This window comes from Plectropomus leopardus, chromosome 10, assembly GCF_008729295.1.
Source record: "Plectropomus leopardus isolate mb chromosome 10, YSFRI_Pleo_2.0, whole genome shotgun sequence".
NCBI lineage: Eukaryota > Metazoa > Chordata > Actinopteri > Perciformes > Serranidae > Plectropomus > Plectropomus leopardus.
In genome coordinates this window covers 30,878,042-30,895,455 of record NC_056472.1, presented here as the reverse complement: position 1 = coordinate 30,895,455, position 17,414 = coordinate 30,878,042, and the positions used below count along the sequence as shown (strand labels likewise).

Below are 17,414 nucleotides of genomic sequence, written 5' to 3'. Positions count from 1 at the left end.
TGAGCAACTTGGAGGGAAAGTATCTGTAAATTAGCCTCGGGGTAATATTGAGAAATGATTAAAACAATATCGTCATCATAATTCTATTAATTATATATTCAAAATTACATTACAGAATTTTTTTTCTTTTTTTTTTTTCATTTTCTTGCATTTCTACTAATTTCTTGATAGTTTTTGGGCCATTTCTTGTTAGGTTTCTTGTTAGTTGCTTGTCGTCCTCCTCGCATTGTATATTTTCAATTCTCTTAATCATATATTTAACATTATGTTCCAGCAAAAATGTATTTTGTAATTTTTTAGCACATTTTTAAGTTCATATTTTGTTTTGTTTTTTACTTTTGTTTGTTTGTTCATTTTTACTTTACTTTTACTTTTTTGTGCTTAATTTCAGGCAATTGCCTTGCAACTTTTTACTAATTTGATTATTATTGGGCCATTTATTTTTAAGCTGCTTGTCGTCCTTTTCCCATGTATTAAACGAAATCAAGCCAATGAGCTAATGAGCTCTTGATTAAAGCTTCTCCTGCAGCACCGTCCCTCTGCATGCCTCAACTCCAGAAATGAGCCTGCAGCTCACGCAACATGAATCACAAATCAGCCACTTTGGTGGAGAAAAACTCCAGTCTGTCTGTTGGCGTGAGACCAAGAGATTTCTGGCATGAGCCAAACAAAAAGGTCAGAGGACGGAGTAGAATAATTTCTCCTGAACGTCTGGCAGGTTAAGCTGGAGTCGGACGGCTAGGTGCTCATTGCTACCCAGGTCAAATCGGAAAAGCTATCAAACGCAGACACTGAATAATAGCCCGGTCTGATTCTCTGGGAGAATTCTGAGATGTTTTGGCATCTGAGATGTGAAATGGGCCTATAGCAGCTGCACAAAGAGTGTGTGGTCTCTGTTATTGCTTTTCTTTGTCACTCATTCCTCAATTCAGACCCAGGCCATGTCTCGTACACTCACACCCTCTGAACGCTGATTTTCCAGAGAAAATTGACCAGAGACTCTGAAAGCAGATTGTGGGAGAAATCATTGCTGGTGATTATTTTGGACTGAGATAAACAGCGCTGTAAGAAGTATTGAGATTTTCTCTATTTCTACGTAGCAATACCTCAGTGTGAATGTTATATATTATGTTGTACATTGTGGCATCATGCACGTTTTATAGTTTTATTATAGCATTAAAGCACATAGTTTTACATACATACATTACATTTTACATACTCAGCACATTAAACATATTGATAATTTGAAATATTTTACATAGTAGTGTTAACATTGCTTTTATTTTTGCTGTACTTCTATTTTCTATTTTTACATACTTAGGGTCTTTTTTTTCACTTTCTTTTTTTCCCAGATATATTTCAAGGGCCTTTTCAATGCCTCCACTCGACAGGACAGATAAAGCGCAAAAGGGGGAGAGACAGAAGGGATGACACAGCAAAGGGCCGAACCCAAACCCGAACCTGCGGCCGCCGCAGTGAGGACACAGCCCCCGCACATGGGGCACCCGCTCAACCAACCGAGCCACAGGGTGCCCTTTTTCACTTTCTATCTATGCTTGGCATCAGAGTGGCTGTAACGAACCACAATTTCCCCCCCGGGAATCACTTAAGTATTTTTCACTCTGAAATAAACAAGTAAATGTCTTTCATTCAAAATTGCACTCAGGTAAAAATCCAAAAGTATTAGCATCAAGGGACACTTAATGCACTGAAAGTACTCATTATGCCGCAGCTCAGCAGAAGAAAATGTTGGCGTTGTATGTTTCTGCAATCCACAAATATGTTACATTTGCATATTTTGAACAAATCACATCAACATTTCTAAAGTGATATAATGTAAGGGCGGACTTTGCCATTGGTTGGTGGAGGCAACGGTGGATGCCAAGATGGCTGCAAAGCTGATGCATCCTCTGCTCCACCATCAAAATTGTGTAAAGAGTGAGACGAAATGGGAAAAATAGATTGGTTGGAAATTTGCAGTGAAATTTCCCACAATAGCAGGAAATAGTTGGAAAACAAGAAATACAAGAAATTTTGTAAGTGCAACAAGAAAAGCCAGAGGTTACATCCTTTTTACTACAGATCAACACAGAAAAAGAAGTTTAGTTACCATCACAGTTTCAAGTCAGAAAGGAGCTACAACAACCAATAATACAACCTGAAGTTTGACCACAACTTGAAGTTGGATATTTTGTCTTTTTATTGGTCATCTTGTGTCTCTTTGCAGTTCCTTTGCATCTCTTTGTGGTCTTTTTTTGTGTATTTTGTGGTTGTTTTATCTGTTTTTGTAGTCATTTTGTGTTTCTTTGCAGTCTTTATGCATCTTTTTGATGTTATTTTTAATTCTTTATTTTGGTCATTTTCTGTCTCTTTGCAGTTCCTTTGCATCTTTTGTGGTGTTTCTGTTTCTCTTTATGGTTGTTTTGTCTGTTTTTGTAGTAATTTTGTGTTTCTTTGCTGGCCTGTCTTTATGCCTCTTTTGTGGTTTGGTGTCTGTTTGAGGTTATTTTGTGTCTTTTTAAAATCATTTTGTATTTCTTTGCATTTCTTTTGCATCCCTTTGTGGTCTTTTGGGTCTCCTTGTGGTAATTTTGAATCTCTTCCTTTCTTTGTGGTTGTTTTGAACTTTTTTGCAGTTTTTTGTGTTTCTTTGCAGTCGTAATGGCTCTTTCTGAGGTTTTGGCTATTTTTTGTCTTTTCAGTAGTTGTTTTTGCAGTCTCTTTGCATTCCTTTATGGTCTTTTGTGTGTCTTTGTTTGTTTTTGATCTATTTTTAGTGCACATTTTTATGGGCTTTTTTACTCTTTGGGGTTATTTTATGTCTTTTTTGTTATTTTATATCTCTTTGCAGTTATTTTGCATCCCTTTGTGGTATTTTCTGTCTCTTTGCAGTTCTTTTGCATCCCTCTGTGGTCTTTTTATATGTCTTTGCGCTCATATTGAGTCTTTTCTTGGTCTGTACTTGTCAATATGAGTGTCATTTTGCATGTGACTACCAGCAGGGCCCCTGACCCTTAGGGCCCCTGGGTCTATGCCTGGTAGGTCCATTTAGTAATCCATCAGCGCAGGAGAACATGGTAAAAACATTGATGGGAATGAGTCTGAGAGTTTTCTCTCCCCAGTTATCCTCCACTCTCCAGCATTACATTTCCAGCCAACATTTGACGGAGGGACAACTGCTCTCATCATATTTAGTGCTGCAAAATCATTAGGCTTATAGTGCAAATCACAGTCTGACATGTGGTTGTCCAATTACACGTGCCCTATGGGGATGGAGGGCTGTGGCTAACGGTGAAAGCGGAGACCAGCTGCCTGGTATCGCTAACTGCCGATTTCCCAGCCATTACTGCAAATGTAAAAAAAAATAAATGAAAAAATAAAAAACCTGAAGCAGACACACATATGCACACAAACACATGGATATGCAAACTACAAACAGGCACATTCACAAACACCAGACTGCTGACCAGCAGAGACGCATGTGCTGTGCTCTCTAATGAGCCAGTTATACGACCTATCAGAGGCAGTTAATCAAAGTCTGCTACTGGAAACACACCAACGCTAATAAAACTTTAGGTAAACACATCAGGAACTCTGATCTGCTTGAGCTAATAGCCTCCAAAACGGCCGGTATTATTGAGATGACAAATTGAATCATGACAGCTTCTCACAATGTCACATAATCCCAGACACAATAGAAAAATTGGTAAAACATATTATAAAGTCACTATATTTCCCATCACTGTGTAAATACATAGCTGGATAAATGCTGCAGGAGTTTCCAATGTGTCCTAATCCAGGCCTTGTTTGGAGGGCTTACTGCAAACCTATTACTTCACAGAGCACAGACTCAAGAAAGGAGTTTAGCTCTCACCCTGTGACTCCATTTGGAAGAGATATATCCATTTTAGAGGGTACGGCAGGGTAAAATGAGCCTTATTCCATTAGGAGGGTTTCTTAAAGCAGTGCACAATGGGGCTTTTCAAAGTAAAATACCTGAGATCTAGAGATCTTTGAGAGGGACGCTGAGGATTCAAAGTCAAAGTAAGGGTTCAATGAAGGTACTTAACAGCACTTGTGCACTTTAAACAGCGGTTTCTATGAATTATTATCACTCTCGTGTCATGTTCACTATGGAGATGTGTACTATACATTAAAGAAATGTGTTTAAAAGTACCTTATTTATGTCAGTATGGGACTTCTGTCACCCTCAACAAGATTTGTTGAATATATGCACAGGTTTCATTTTGCACACTTTTACCAATGTATATGGATATACTTACACACAGAAGAAGGTGGGTTGGTGTGTTTTTAACATTTCTAGCCACATGAATTAAGGGCCTTTTATGCTTTTCTAACCATCCTGTGTGCCTGGACCTGGGTTTTTAGTGTTTTTTTGTTATAAGTTCTCTTTTTTTTGAGGCAGTGCTCCTGTTACCTCTCTTTTTCAAAAAGATCAATTTTTTTTGTTCAAATGCAAATGTTTCTTTATCACACCATAACATAAAATGTAAAAGGAGATAAACTCTCTTAACAAGATATTGATATTATGTTGAAACAAAACCCAGCTTAACTGCCTAATTGTGAAATTAAATTAAAAATCCTAATAGATTCTGTGATGGCAGCCTTCTCAGATCTCTTAGAGGAATCTGAAAATTCATGAGACCTCTAACATAAGAGACCTCTCCAGTGTCTTGTAAAGCAAAAACAGACAACCTGAGAGCCCATCCAGCAGCTCACAGAGCCAGTGGTTCAGAGTGGTATTAAAGCAGCGGAGCAGGGACAATGTTCCCACCGTCCCCACAATGGGCTCAACACCCATCTTCCAACCCAGTCCTCCGGGTCACATCAAGCCTTGAATAAGCTCCCTTCCTAAAGCTTCTAGGGGTTTCAGCCATGCGTCCAGAGCATCAATGGGAATAGTGTTCCTCCCCCCACAATGGCCAAATCAACTGTGGGAGCACTTTCTCCTCCTCTCGCGCCCCTTTTATTCTCGCCCTGCTCAGACCTTGCCGGGGTTGAACAGAGGAGGGACGGGAGAGAAAAGGCACATGCCTTCACGTCCGCTTCGCACGCATACAAAAGAGAAAAATCAAATTGCTCAGACATGCACGCATGCGCACATGCATGTATGAGCGCATGCTTGCACACAACACACATTCTCACACACACACACACACACACACACTCACCTCTTCTAATACCGAGAGGGATAACAATGAGAATGTGTGAGAAGAAGGAAAATACTGAAATGGTTCAATGCTTTAAGGAAAACACCTTCAGTTTAACAAACTGACCAATAGAGGAGAAACCCAGTGAGTCAGTGCAAATTTAAGAATTATGTGCAATTTCACTACATCAAACCAGGACAGCAACAAGTTATTATTTTCATTATTGATTGATTTGTCTTTTTTTTTTAAATTGAATACATCTTTAAAATCTGAGAAAATTATTAAAATCATCCAGCAAATTCCAACAGAGCAGATCTTCAAATTGTTGTTCTGTCTGACAGTCAGATATTATTATATAAGATATTCTGTTTGCAATTATGTAAAACAAAGACAAGCAAATTATCCTCACATTTAAGGATCCAGTGTGTAGGATTTAGGGGGAAACTGAGTTGCTTTGCATCCCTTGTTGGTCTTTTCATGGGTCTTTGTGGTTCCTTTGTCTGTTTTGTGGATATCTGTGTCTCTTTGAGTATATTGGGTGTCTTTGTTGGGTCATTTTGTGTTACTTTTCTTCCCTGTGTGTTTTTTTGTATCTTTGTGGTTGTTTTGTCTGTTTTTGTAGTTATTTTGTGTCTCTTTGAGGTTATTTTATCTTATATTTTGGTCATTTTGTGTCTTTTTGCAGTTCAAAAATGGATTACAATATTATAAGTCGGTTTTCTTTAGTGTATAATCACCTGAAAGTAAGAATCACTGTGTTTTCTTTACCTCAGAATAAGCCATGTATTTACATAGGGAGCAGGTCCTTGTCTACGGAGATCGCCATGTTGCACCGCCATGTTTCTATAGCAGCCCAGAACAAACCAAAGACTTGCTCTAGATATGGACATTCACGTTTTGCAATAAGAGCATTCAAAAAAATTGTTGTAACCTGAAACTGCTTTATGCATTGTTTTTACCGCTTTAAATCACTGTGTCAATTTGTTTTGGAGAGGAAGAGACTTAAGATATCAAAGAAAAACGGGACGCAGGTATGACATTAGCAGCCCAGCTCTGACATACCAAACAGCATAGGATTTCTTTCATGAGTGTTTCAGTGTTTTTACCAGTTTGAATCACCAAGTCTTATTTTTGAAGGGAGAGATGTTTCTGCAGATAATTCGGCATTCCACATTAGCAGGTGCTGGGCTAGCAACACATCTGTGACAAATGCCGAACAGCAGAGGAGGAACACTGATTTTTACCATGAAATTACTTCATTCTGTGTTTTACTGGTTTCGATCACCTGGAGTGTTTGTTTTGGAGAGGAGGAGACCTCTGCGGATAATTCGGCTCCCGGTTAAAACCTTCTGAACAATGAACACTGAAGGAACAGGAGAAGGTTGCATTCTGCAATCATCATTGCTGGATGCCACTAAATCACCCTAAATCTCACAGACTGCTCCTTTAAGAGGCTTGAAAGAACAAATGTTTGACACAGTTGCTTTATAAATGATTGATTCATCAACAAATGTCTCAGAACTAAATAAAATCCATTAAAAAAGTAACATATTAGGTGGAACATTTTTCTCTCTCTTTTTTATTTTTCTGCTTGACAGACAGCTTGCCTTTTTCATCTCTATTCATCCCATTTGTAAAGGTGCAGTTATAATAACAACATGGGAAAAGGGAGGACAAACAATGATGACAGCGTTCCAGGGACAAATTGAGACTGTTGCTTCGCATCAAGCATTAATTAGCAAGGTTGCAGACAGAGTGCAGAGATGCTGCAGCCGTATCTGATTTCACAGACGACAAGGTTGTGTGTAGAGGCAGTGCAAGGCCGGGTTATGAACAGACAGGCACTACGAGCGAAGGCCACGCCAAGTGCACTCTGCATTCGGAAACAATGAGATCCTGGGAGGCTGAGGGGACCCAGACAGACAACGTGGAATTATTCATTTCCACCCACCGGCTCAGACTGCACCACGCAGACCGCCAGCCTCACTCAGCTGACGGCTCAAACTGTCTGTTTATCACAAGTGCACATTCTCCGTCAAACCTCGTGAACAAAAGACTGAGCTAAATCATCATCAGAGCGCTGCTGGACTGGAGGAGAGAGTATCTGTCAAGCTATAGTTTGTTGCTGACAGCAAAATTGGCCAAAGAGCGCTCATATAAAAAAAAGCCCCAGCCAAAATTTGCATGTTTCTGCAGAATATAGCTGAGGAATGATTTCATTTCAAATAAAAATGAGGTGAACTGAAGCGCAAGACCTCAATCAGGCTACGGAGACTGTGTGAATGTAAAATGGCAACATTTGTGTCGGCACCGTGGGACAGCATAAACGCAATCAGGTGACAGGGCGGCACAGCTTTGTATTCTGGGTATAAAGACCATAGTGAATATTGAGGACTGGGGCTGCCACAGCAAGTCACAGCGCCAGATCTGCCATTATATTTACATAACAGAGATACTCCAATGTGGCTGCCGTCTTCTGAATATATAGAGCCACTTTAAGGAAGCATCTCTGTTTGTGTGTGTCTCCTCGAAACATCTCAACAAAAAACGTGGTATGTTTTCTGCTCTCCCTGCATGTGGACAGCTTTGTTTTTCCTCAGTGTGCCCTGACCTAATTACCATGTGAATCCTGCTCAAGAAGGCCACTTTAAAAGTCTAAAATCTCTCTGCTACACTTTCACACACCAGGCTCAGTATAAAAAAAAGAGAAGAAGAAGAAAAAAAAAAAGAAAGCAAAATCTAGATCAAGCAGAGCACGTCTCAGCTAGCCACTCACTGCCTCCTCGCAGCTGTTCTTAGAGCATCCTTCCTGGGTTTTTAAACCGTGGAAATGCATCTTTGTCGTGGCCGCTCTCAAGTAGGATCCAAGAAAAGAGCACGGGGTGTTACAGTGCATAAATAAACCGAGGTCTGGTTCCTGTGAGCGGCGACAGATGTCCTGGAGTGCTTGTTTGACGTGCATGAAAAGCCAAACAGCTGAATGACAGACGAACAGCCAAAATGACGAGCTGTAGGAGTTGTCACTTTCCTCTTTGGTTTTGGTCTGTGAAAAAGCTGAACCTTGAAGTGACAAAACAGTCTGTCAACTCCAGGACGGATTATTTTTCCTTTAAAACTTATTTTCTAGTGTTATGGACGTGAAGATTGCACTGGCTTTAGGTACTTGGGGCGAGCCAACTGCAACACTCGCTACAACTCCCTCTTCACTATAACATATCTACCTACATACATACATGCATCCATGCTTCAAACTAGCTTCCATATATCGTATCATCATATCACATCACATGACCAAACAGAAACTTGACATTGAATAACATCAACATACTGTACATATTACCACGCAATTATCATTGTTGTATGTATATAACAAAAATGCCAAAGTAAGAAATCATTACTTAAATTGAAAGGTTTTTAGTTTATCAATAGTTTTTATTCTAGTTCGTGTAAAATAAGTATGTATCTTAATATATTGCCACTGACTATTTTATCATAAAAGGAAAAGGAAAACCATGACAGAAATGGTTTTGTCTTTTTGTGGTAGTATATAGCAAATGGCGCCTTGGCATTTCACATAATTTCTACTGTGAAGACAACCATATTTCCTCGGCAGCAATTACAGGTTTTTAACAGATAATGCATGTTGGTCTATAGCAGTGGTTCCCAACCAGTCTAGTCCCGAGGTCCGGATTTCTCCTTGTTTCAAGGTCCAAACGTTACAAATTACCCAGTATTCAATTTTATATCACAAAATGTAAAAACATATTGGCTTAGAGCACAAAGAAATAAAACACTATTTCAGGAATATACAGAAATGTCACTATAAAATAAAAGCTGTGTGCTGGAAAATTACTGTATTTCAGATTAAAGTGTAGTACAAACTTGATACATTCAAGAGTCACTTGCAGTCTATTCAGAGCTGACCTGCAACCCACTTTTGAATGGTGACCAACCAGTTGGGGACCAGTGGTCTATGAGTTAATTTTGCTATATACCAGTTTACTGAACCACCCAGGTTGGGTTGGGAGCTAACAAGTGGTGTTGGTCATTCTGCGATTACGGCTTTAAACATTGCCCTGACCCAACAGGGTTGGAAATCGGGTAATTTGATGATACCCTAGCTACCGAGTTATGACATTTGTGTGATGTTTCAGGGCAGCAGAAATGGTGGAAAGCATGGAAATAGTGTCAACAACTGATGGTAAAAAATTAAAGATTTTGTCATTTTGTTCCAGTAGCTATCATTTACTTTTAGTAGTTGTATATTTTAGTATATGCATCTATTAGCTGTAGCAAGCAAGCAAAGTTTTGACTATGAAGCATGCCAGGCACGTATACTAATACTGATAACTTTATTTTATAACACAAGTTGCCAACTTGACATTATAAATGCATAAACATGGCAAAAGTCAATATTTGGTCGATGGTAAGAAACTTTTTTTAATTTATTCATGTATTAAATATCAATATTTGATTAAATGTAAAATGAAAATATGGTATTAATGTTAACTGCTGTCCACATAGAGTGACCTAGATAAAACATAAAAATAATACATGATATATAAAAAATAAAATAATACATAAAAATATAAATAAACTGAAAACATCTATCAACCTCTTGTTCAAATGCTCTTGGCATTAAAAAACACATCCTCTTTGTAGCTTCCGTGTTGTTTCCACTTTACGACTTTAAAGCACAAAACAATGACGTCAGAAGAACAACTTCCCAACTCGGAAACACCGACCCTCTGATCACATGAACGCAGCATAAGTTGTGCTGCTAGCTAACTTCAAGTTAACAAGTGTCAGGTTATCGAAAGCAAAATTAACTAAAACTGACATCTCTAGTGGGGAGCTGAATCACTCGTTTCCGCCCAACACAGTGTTGGAGCGTCCTATCTCTCTATGGGCAGTGAAACCACGCTGCCAGACTGAATCACATTTGTTATCTGTCTGTTATCACTTTAGACACACATCAACACTCCCATAGTCATGGAGGTCAGACCATACTGAACATGGCATCCTTTTCTTTTCTTCTCAGAGAGGTAATATCGGATGGAGGAGAGGAGGGATCGAGTTCCTCCAGACATTAAACTTTCATATCCGTTTGTTCCCCCTCTTCAATGATACCGACAACAGAAATACGGTATTCCACATGGTCCCACAGTTTAAATATGCGTCATTAAAATTTTGATGAAGAAGCTGCCGGCTCATCTACTTCACATCTATCATATTAGTTAATGAAAATGAATTATTAATGCCAACATCGGATGCCATGAATATACACACCTCTGATCAAAATCACTTTCACACACTGTAACTACAAGGACATCGAGGAGAGAAACAGAACGAAGGAGAAAGTGAACACAGAGCCAGTTTGAGAGAAGTTGGAGGGGCATCTGTCCAGTTTTGTCTCAGATCTTTTTTGCTCTGCTGCCCCCCCCCCCCCGCCTGCAGGACCTGTCAAGAGCCCTCATAAGTTCATCAAAGATGAAAACCTGTTTTCCATTTGAAAGGACTGACCCAGGATACTAAAACAGCTCTTCAGATAACAAAAGCGTTAATCACCCATAAGACAAGCATGTGGGCCTCATAAAGCATGTAAGAATACATGAATATCAATCAAAAGATGGATGGGATATGGGACTTTCACACGTGTTGGCGAATGAACACAATAAAAAAAGAGTTGTGCCGAGCGCTGTTTTGAATTCCAGACATGGTGAATTAGGCTGTTTAGATATGAAACAACACTAAATAAAACAAGATTTTCGTTTGCAATTATCAGTCTGCTAGAGGAATAGAGCTGTAGCTAAGTGATAATATGAATATTTGTTTAATTGGAGTACTAATTATAGATGATTTTAGGGCAGAAATCTACATATTTTCTGATCTTAAAGAGAAGCAAAGTGGTTTTAAAAAAAAGCTGAACTGAAAAGCAAACTTATTGTTATTTGACACGTTTTCCAAAACTCAAACCAGCCATGCTCGGTTGCATTTGAGAGCCATTTGAGTGTTAATGAATAATAAAGTGTCCTTCATTGATGCCGCTGAAGACACTGAACCACTAAGGCTCAATAAAATGTTACAGATGAAAAACAGCGCAGCTCTAAAAAAGCTTCTAAAAGCCCCAGAGGTGGTAGGAACTGCTGGTGGGAAATAGCTTTCAAGTGAATAAGTTGTTTTGATTAATTTAGTGGAGTGAATGTGATATTTTAAGCCGTGAAAAAAGTCCAGCAACGGGACTAAATGTCTCTGAAAGCTGTTCCCGGTAAACTGCCTGCAGATAAAAGCTTGTTCAAAAGTGCTTGACATTTAATCACCTGAAGCAAGAAAAAAATCACACAGGTAATAACACATTACAGCAAAGTCCCTATATGTTTTCATTGGTCCCAGCTTGAATGCGTGCTGCACCTTTTGCTCCAGACAATCTTGCAGAACTCTCTCTCTCTCTGTGTGTGCTCAGTTTTGGGGAGCACAGCAGACAGTCCAGCACATGATGCAGCAAACTTCACCTGGCAAGGTGTTATCACAGCTGCACAGTGCTGCTCAACACTGCCCTCTGTCGACACCACAGCTCAGTCTCCCGCTCCAACAATGCATTTCAGAATAATCAACTTAAACACATGCATGAGATAAATGTCCTATTTTATATTTCTTTGTTCGACATCCCCAATCTGGGAAGCCTCCTGCTGGACACTCATCCCTCTTTACAATTCAAAATATCCGGACTGTCTGCATGTATCGGAGGAGAAATGGAGAAGCAATTCATCCATGTGACAAGCTCATGAATAATGACTTTCTGAGCTGATTTTTTGAGTGTTTTCATGCAGAATTAGTCCAACGAACGTTTGCAGAGGATTTTGAAGGACTAAAAAAAAAAACACTGAATATGCGCAAATGCTGGAGCACACTCCGCGCGTAAAAGCCAATTTGCTAATTGGAACTGATAAGCAATGAGGTCATTATGGGCAGTCTTAAATCGGATTACAAAATGCATAAGCAAATTGGGGGGAAAGGGACAACAAGGTGGTCAATTTTGCACCACATATGCGCTGCATAAACAAGGTTACCACGTTTGAATATGTACAATTTTGACAGGAAAAAAATGCAAGTTGAACGCACAACGCTTAGAAAATCCACTTTCCCGAGAGATCACATCAACGAAGTTTCCTCTGAAGATTATTCTTAAAGTTGACATCAGTTTTTGGATCGGGACTACAGGGCAGCGTGCAGCACAAAGTAAGTTTGAGACGGTGCTAATGTGGCAGGCACAGGCAGCTCCTGCAGCCCCACAAATGCTCCTCTGATCCTGGGATGAAACGTGAGTGGAAAGTAAAACTGGCGTGGCATAAAGGAACTGCTAACTGCTCTGAATAACACATGCTATCAACGGGCAAATCGCCTCACCCCGAAGCAGTCAAAGTGAGCAAAAGCGCAGAAAAGTGTATCACATTTAGATTTTAAATATGCCTCGTTGTTCTGCTCTGATAAAAAAAAAAATGGTCCAGAGAAAAACGGACCCCACAGCGTGGCTGTATGAAGCTCACAAGCAGACAATCCATTATTGATGGATGATGATTTTTTAATTTTATCTAAGCAGGTTACTCTAAAGCAGGCTATTGTGTTGATTTGGTCTCTAAAAATACAGCACTCCAATCAAGCTGCATCCATTCCGCCTGAAAAGCGGGATACAAGCTGGAAACTGGTGCACAACACACCTAAAAAGTGCTTTTGTGCCAGGTATTCTGCTGAAAAACAGAAAGAAAAAGTGATTTTCTTCTTACCTTTAACGATGTTTGTATTCCCCAAGTTGGTGACAATGCCAGGCAGAGACGAGGAGAGAATCAGACTCGCACTCTGAGCAGTAGAGACCGAATAGAGACGGGTTCTAGTGCTGTGTCCTCAGCCGCTGTGTGCGTCTCTCCGAGCGACCTGCAGCCGACAACTGCGCTCTCTCTCTCCTTGAGCGTCGGACGATACCACCGGGTTGAGGGGAGGGAGGTGGGGGAGTGAGGGAGGGAGGGGGAGTAGGAGATGGGGCCGATTTGCAAGCGCAATAGGGAGGAAGTGCGCATGGACACCCCCGGAGAGCTGGAAGAGTGTCGCAACAGCGCGTCCGTCCAGAGCGAGAGCAGGCTGGTTTTGGGAGTGAATCACAGATCATTGGACCTGGGAGAGGCACAAGGGCTTCTGGGAAAAGGTTTGCCCCGCGTGTTGTTGTCTGGGACTCCACCGCACCTGCTGTGTGTCCGCGTGCGCGGTTACCTGGCGATCAAACTCCACCGGGCATCGTGTGTTGTCTTTGCTGCTTTGCTGTTTTGTTCAAGCAAATTCAAACTGAGACAACAAAAAAGAGAAGGTTATACACTGAAGCAGAGTCATTCTATTGCATTCTATTGCTCGTTTGTTTTTGTTTTTTTATTGATCTCTTTATTGAATTTTCAATGACAACGGCAAAATACAATGAATGCCATTAACGCCAAATATAATATACTCCCAGCTTCCCACCCACCAACACTCAACCTCTGGCACAGAAACCAAAACACAGACAGGAAATAATAAATAAATAGATAGATAGATAGATAGATAGATAGATTGTGCTGTTTTATGTCATTCTACGCTATTAACATAAACCTGAAACTGAACTGAACTGAATGATAAGGTTAATTTAGGTCATTAATCCATGTTTTCTATTGTATTGTATGTATTATAGGCTACTGTAATCTATTGACTACCTGGATATAGGATTTTAACAGGTGCGATCATTACTTTTTGTCCAACATTACTTTTAAAGAAAACAACCATGTTCTATTTAAAAAAAAAAACATGAACACAACTCTACACACATTTTCATACGGTGTAATTAAACCTGCAAACTGAACGGAATTGATTAATGAGGTTAACTGAAGTCCATGATCCATGTTTTTTCTATTCTATTCTATTCCATTCTATTCTATTCTATTCTGTCAGCAGGGTTAGGTCAAACTTAGTAAACTTTGCTGTTTTATTTATTTAAACCAAATGTTTCATGTAGGGCAATTAAACTTAGGTCAATGCTTCATATTCTAGTCTATTCTTTTCTATTCTATTCTATTCTAATCTGCCCAGTGTGGGCTGAGGAAAATGGTGTAAGCCAAACTCAGAAAATTAGTTTGTTCTGTTTTATTTAATTATACCCAATTTTCATACAATGCAATTAAATCTGAAACTGAACTGAACAATAAGGTTAATTGAAGTGAAAGCCACATTTTCACAATGTACTGTTTGTATTGTATTGTTTGTACAGTATTTTGTGACTAACTGGATGTAGAATTTAAAGAGGCATGTACATACCTCCTGTCTGACATCATCACGAGGAAAACAATCAACCAAACTCCATTTAAAAACATACATTTATGCGGCTGTACATCATTTTCACACAGCTTTTCCTTTTTCTATTCTATTCTGCCAGGTGTAGGCTAAAGAAATGAGCCAAACTCATTTCAGAAATTCCATGATCCATGATCTAAGCAGACGTGTTCATTAGCTATTTACGCAATATCACATGAGAAGGAGTGCTGTTGTACCGTATATCATCACGGCTGTGATTCCGCTGTAGGTACAAGGCCATGATGATATACAGAACAACAGCATTCGCTCTTGTGTGATATTGCTTTTATACAGCAGTTCTACAGGCTTCATTTATTAGTTAACAATAATAAGCAACAACAGATTATGATTTGTTTGTTCATCTAATTGTGCATTTACACTGGACACGGCGTGTTTACATACACCCCCAACCCCAAGCTGGAGGCGCGACCAGAGGGTGCAATTTCAAAAATTCAAACGTATCTCACATCAAAACAGCCACTCAAATTGCAGCTCCAGTGACTTTCCGAACAGCTCTGCATAAACTCAGGAAATAACTTAAGTGAAACTTTCTGTGGTAGAGAAAGGGGTGGGGGATTGTGGATGAATACAAGCAACCAGTGGGGCAGGGCGGACGCGAATTGAAGCTTCACTAAGCATCAGTTCTGTACAGAGATACAACAAATAAGGGCATGACGTGCTCAGAGATCAGTGAGCAAAGCTATGAAGTTACATGGAGAGTTCTGAAAATACACCTGTGTCTTGTGTAAGCTAGTTTTGTTGAGTTGCTTTTTAGCTAAATGCTCTGAGTAATTTAGGTTGGTCTTTTATTGTGGAAAGTAAACAATGGCGGGCATGTAATGCGCTGCTGTGTAAGTCCGATAAATAATAGTCTTGGTTCACTCTGCTTCAGGGCACAGAGCCTGACGGGGCCTACATCTGTACATCCAGCCTTCTGTTATATTTCACTGTAAACCATGTTAGCCGTTAGCTGCATCTCCTAGCTATTGTAAGCACAACCACAGCTTTGAGGGTGAATTTTCAGCAGTTTCAAAATGCTCCGAAAATGAAAAAAGCAACCATATGCGAGCGAGTGACGCAGAAAAAAAATAAAAAATTGTTCAAATAGTTCTGAAAGCTGGAAGTGACAGCTGTTGCCTAGCAACATTGACATTTTCCTGTAAACTGGCTTGCCATTTTGTGTAAGCTATTTATGAGAGTGAGAGAGGAATGCATTGAAATAAATCAAACAAAAAAGCAACAAAACATTACAAAAACTTATTTGGTGCACATTTTTAGATTATTACAAAAACTTATTTTGGTTATTAAATTTATTATTTTTTGTTACTGTCTGTGTCCTTTCCTAAAACTATATAATATTTTTTTAATATCTGCATTGGTTTATGTATTGATACTATACTTATTTCTTATTATTAATTGTCTTCTGTGTAGAATGTCAACTTTTTTTAGTGCTTTCATGTATGTTTGTCTGACTTATTTGAACATATTTTTTTGTTAAATAAAGCTGTGGAAAAATAATAAGTAAATAAAAATTGTGTTAGCTAGGTCTATATGTTACTGCAGACCAACTGTAACAAACTGTTGGGGAACCCTCACCAGCTCACAGCTGCAGTCTCTGCCGCCTCCGGCTGTCTCATCCAGCTGAGGACACTCTGGCTCCTGTCACCAGTGAAGACAGAGGACAGGTTGGGGTCCCTGCCGGTTGAGCGACTGCCAAACATCCCCGGCTTCAACAGGCTCCTCATGTCCGCGCCGTATCTTCATAACATAGTTTTGCACAGTCATGGGGTTAGCAAGCTAGCTATACTGAGGCAGCTAAGCTAAAAACAACAGCGCGGCTAACGGCTCCGAGAGTCCGGAGTTCGCCCGACTGGATAACTAATAAAACAATAAACGGGACGCAAGACGGTGTGACAGCTCCAACAGCAACTGCTGCCATATTTATTTTACTTAACCAAAACTCCCACACATGCTCTAGCCCCGAAACTTGTGGAAGTTCCCCCCAAAACTTTTTTTTACCTGTCATAGCCTACGGCAACAAGAGAGGGACATAGTAGGCCTACAGAACAATCTGTTACGCTACCATCTACCAACCGTTAATTTAGGCCTAATTAATGGTGTAGAACAACTGTAGTGATACACAAAGAGATAAAAGTCATGTAAGTAAATATAAAATATATATATATATATATTCCCCCCATGTCTTTATTTAAACATGCATGCAAGACAATAGATGGTTCATGCCAGATTTAGCTATACACACACACACACACAATCATCTAATCATCTAGGCAATATATAGAATAATATAATTATAATAATATATATAATTAATTATAAGTATTACATCACTCTAATCATATAATTATCTATCTATATATATGTATCTATTACTCTCTCTCTCTCTCTCTCTCTCTCTCTCTCTCTCTCTATATATATATATATATATATATATATATATATATATATATATATATATATATATATATATATATATATATATATATATATATATATATATATATATATATATATATATATATAACAATTTATGCAGCTGTACATTATTTTGAAACCCCATCATCTATTCTATTCTATTGGTGACTAGCCTGTAGGCAATAATTATTTATATATGATAAGAAGATCATAATGAGGAAACAATCAGAACAAACCAGTCTCAATTTTAAAACTTTTAAATGCAGTTTTCTTTCTTCATGTCTCAGTTTGATATGGCACAACTTAACCTACAAGGTTAATTTAAGTGAGTATTTTTGATTCTTTTCTACTTTTATGTATTCAACTCTTCCCACCCTTTTCATAGATTTTATATTTATATCTATAGCTCGCAAAGCAACCTATGTTTTTAAATCTCTT

The 17,414-nt window shown here is 39.0% G+C and overlaps 1 protein-coding gene across 4 annotated transcripts in view; it reads right to left on the bottom strand.

Annotated features, from left to right (window-relative positions):
* sema5ba (sema domain, seven thrombospondin repeats (type 1 and type 1-like), transmembrane domain (TM) and short cytoplasmic domain, (semaphorin) 5Ba) overlaps window positions 1-13,164 on the bottom strand; it is a 226,256-nt gene extending 213,092 nt beyond the window's left edge. For 3 of the 4 annotated variants that reach the window (XM_042495042.1, XM_042495045.1, XM_042495043.1), the window contains exon 1: window positions 12,956-13,164. The gene's annotated coding sequence lies outside the window, so the exon portion shown is untranslated. The remainder of the gene's footprint in view (window positions 1-12,955) is intronic. The other variant, XM_042495046.1, reaches the window with a different exon arrangement.
* Window positions 13,165-17,414: the final 4,250 nt, after the last annotated feature.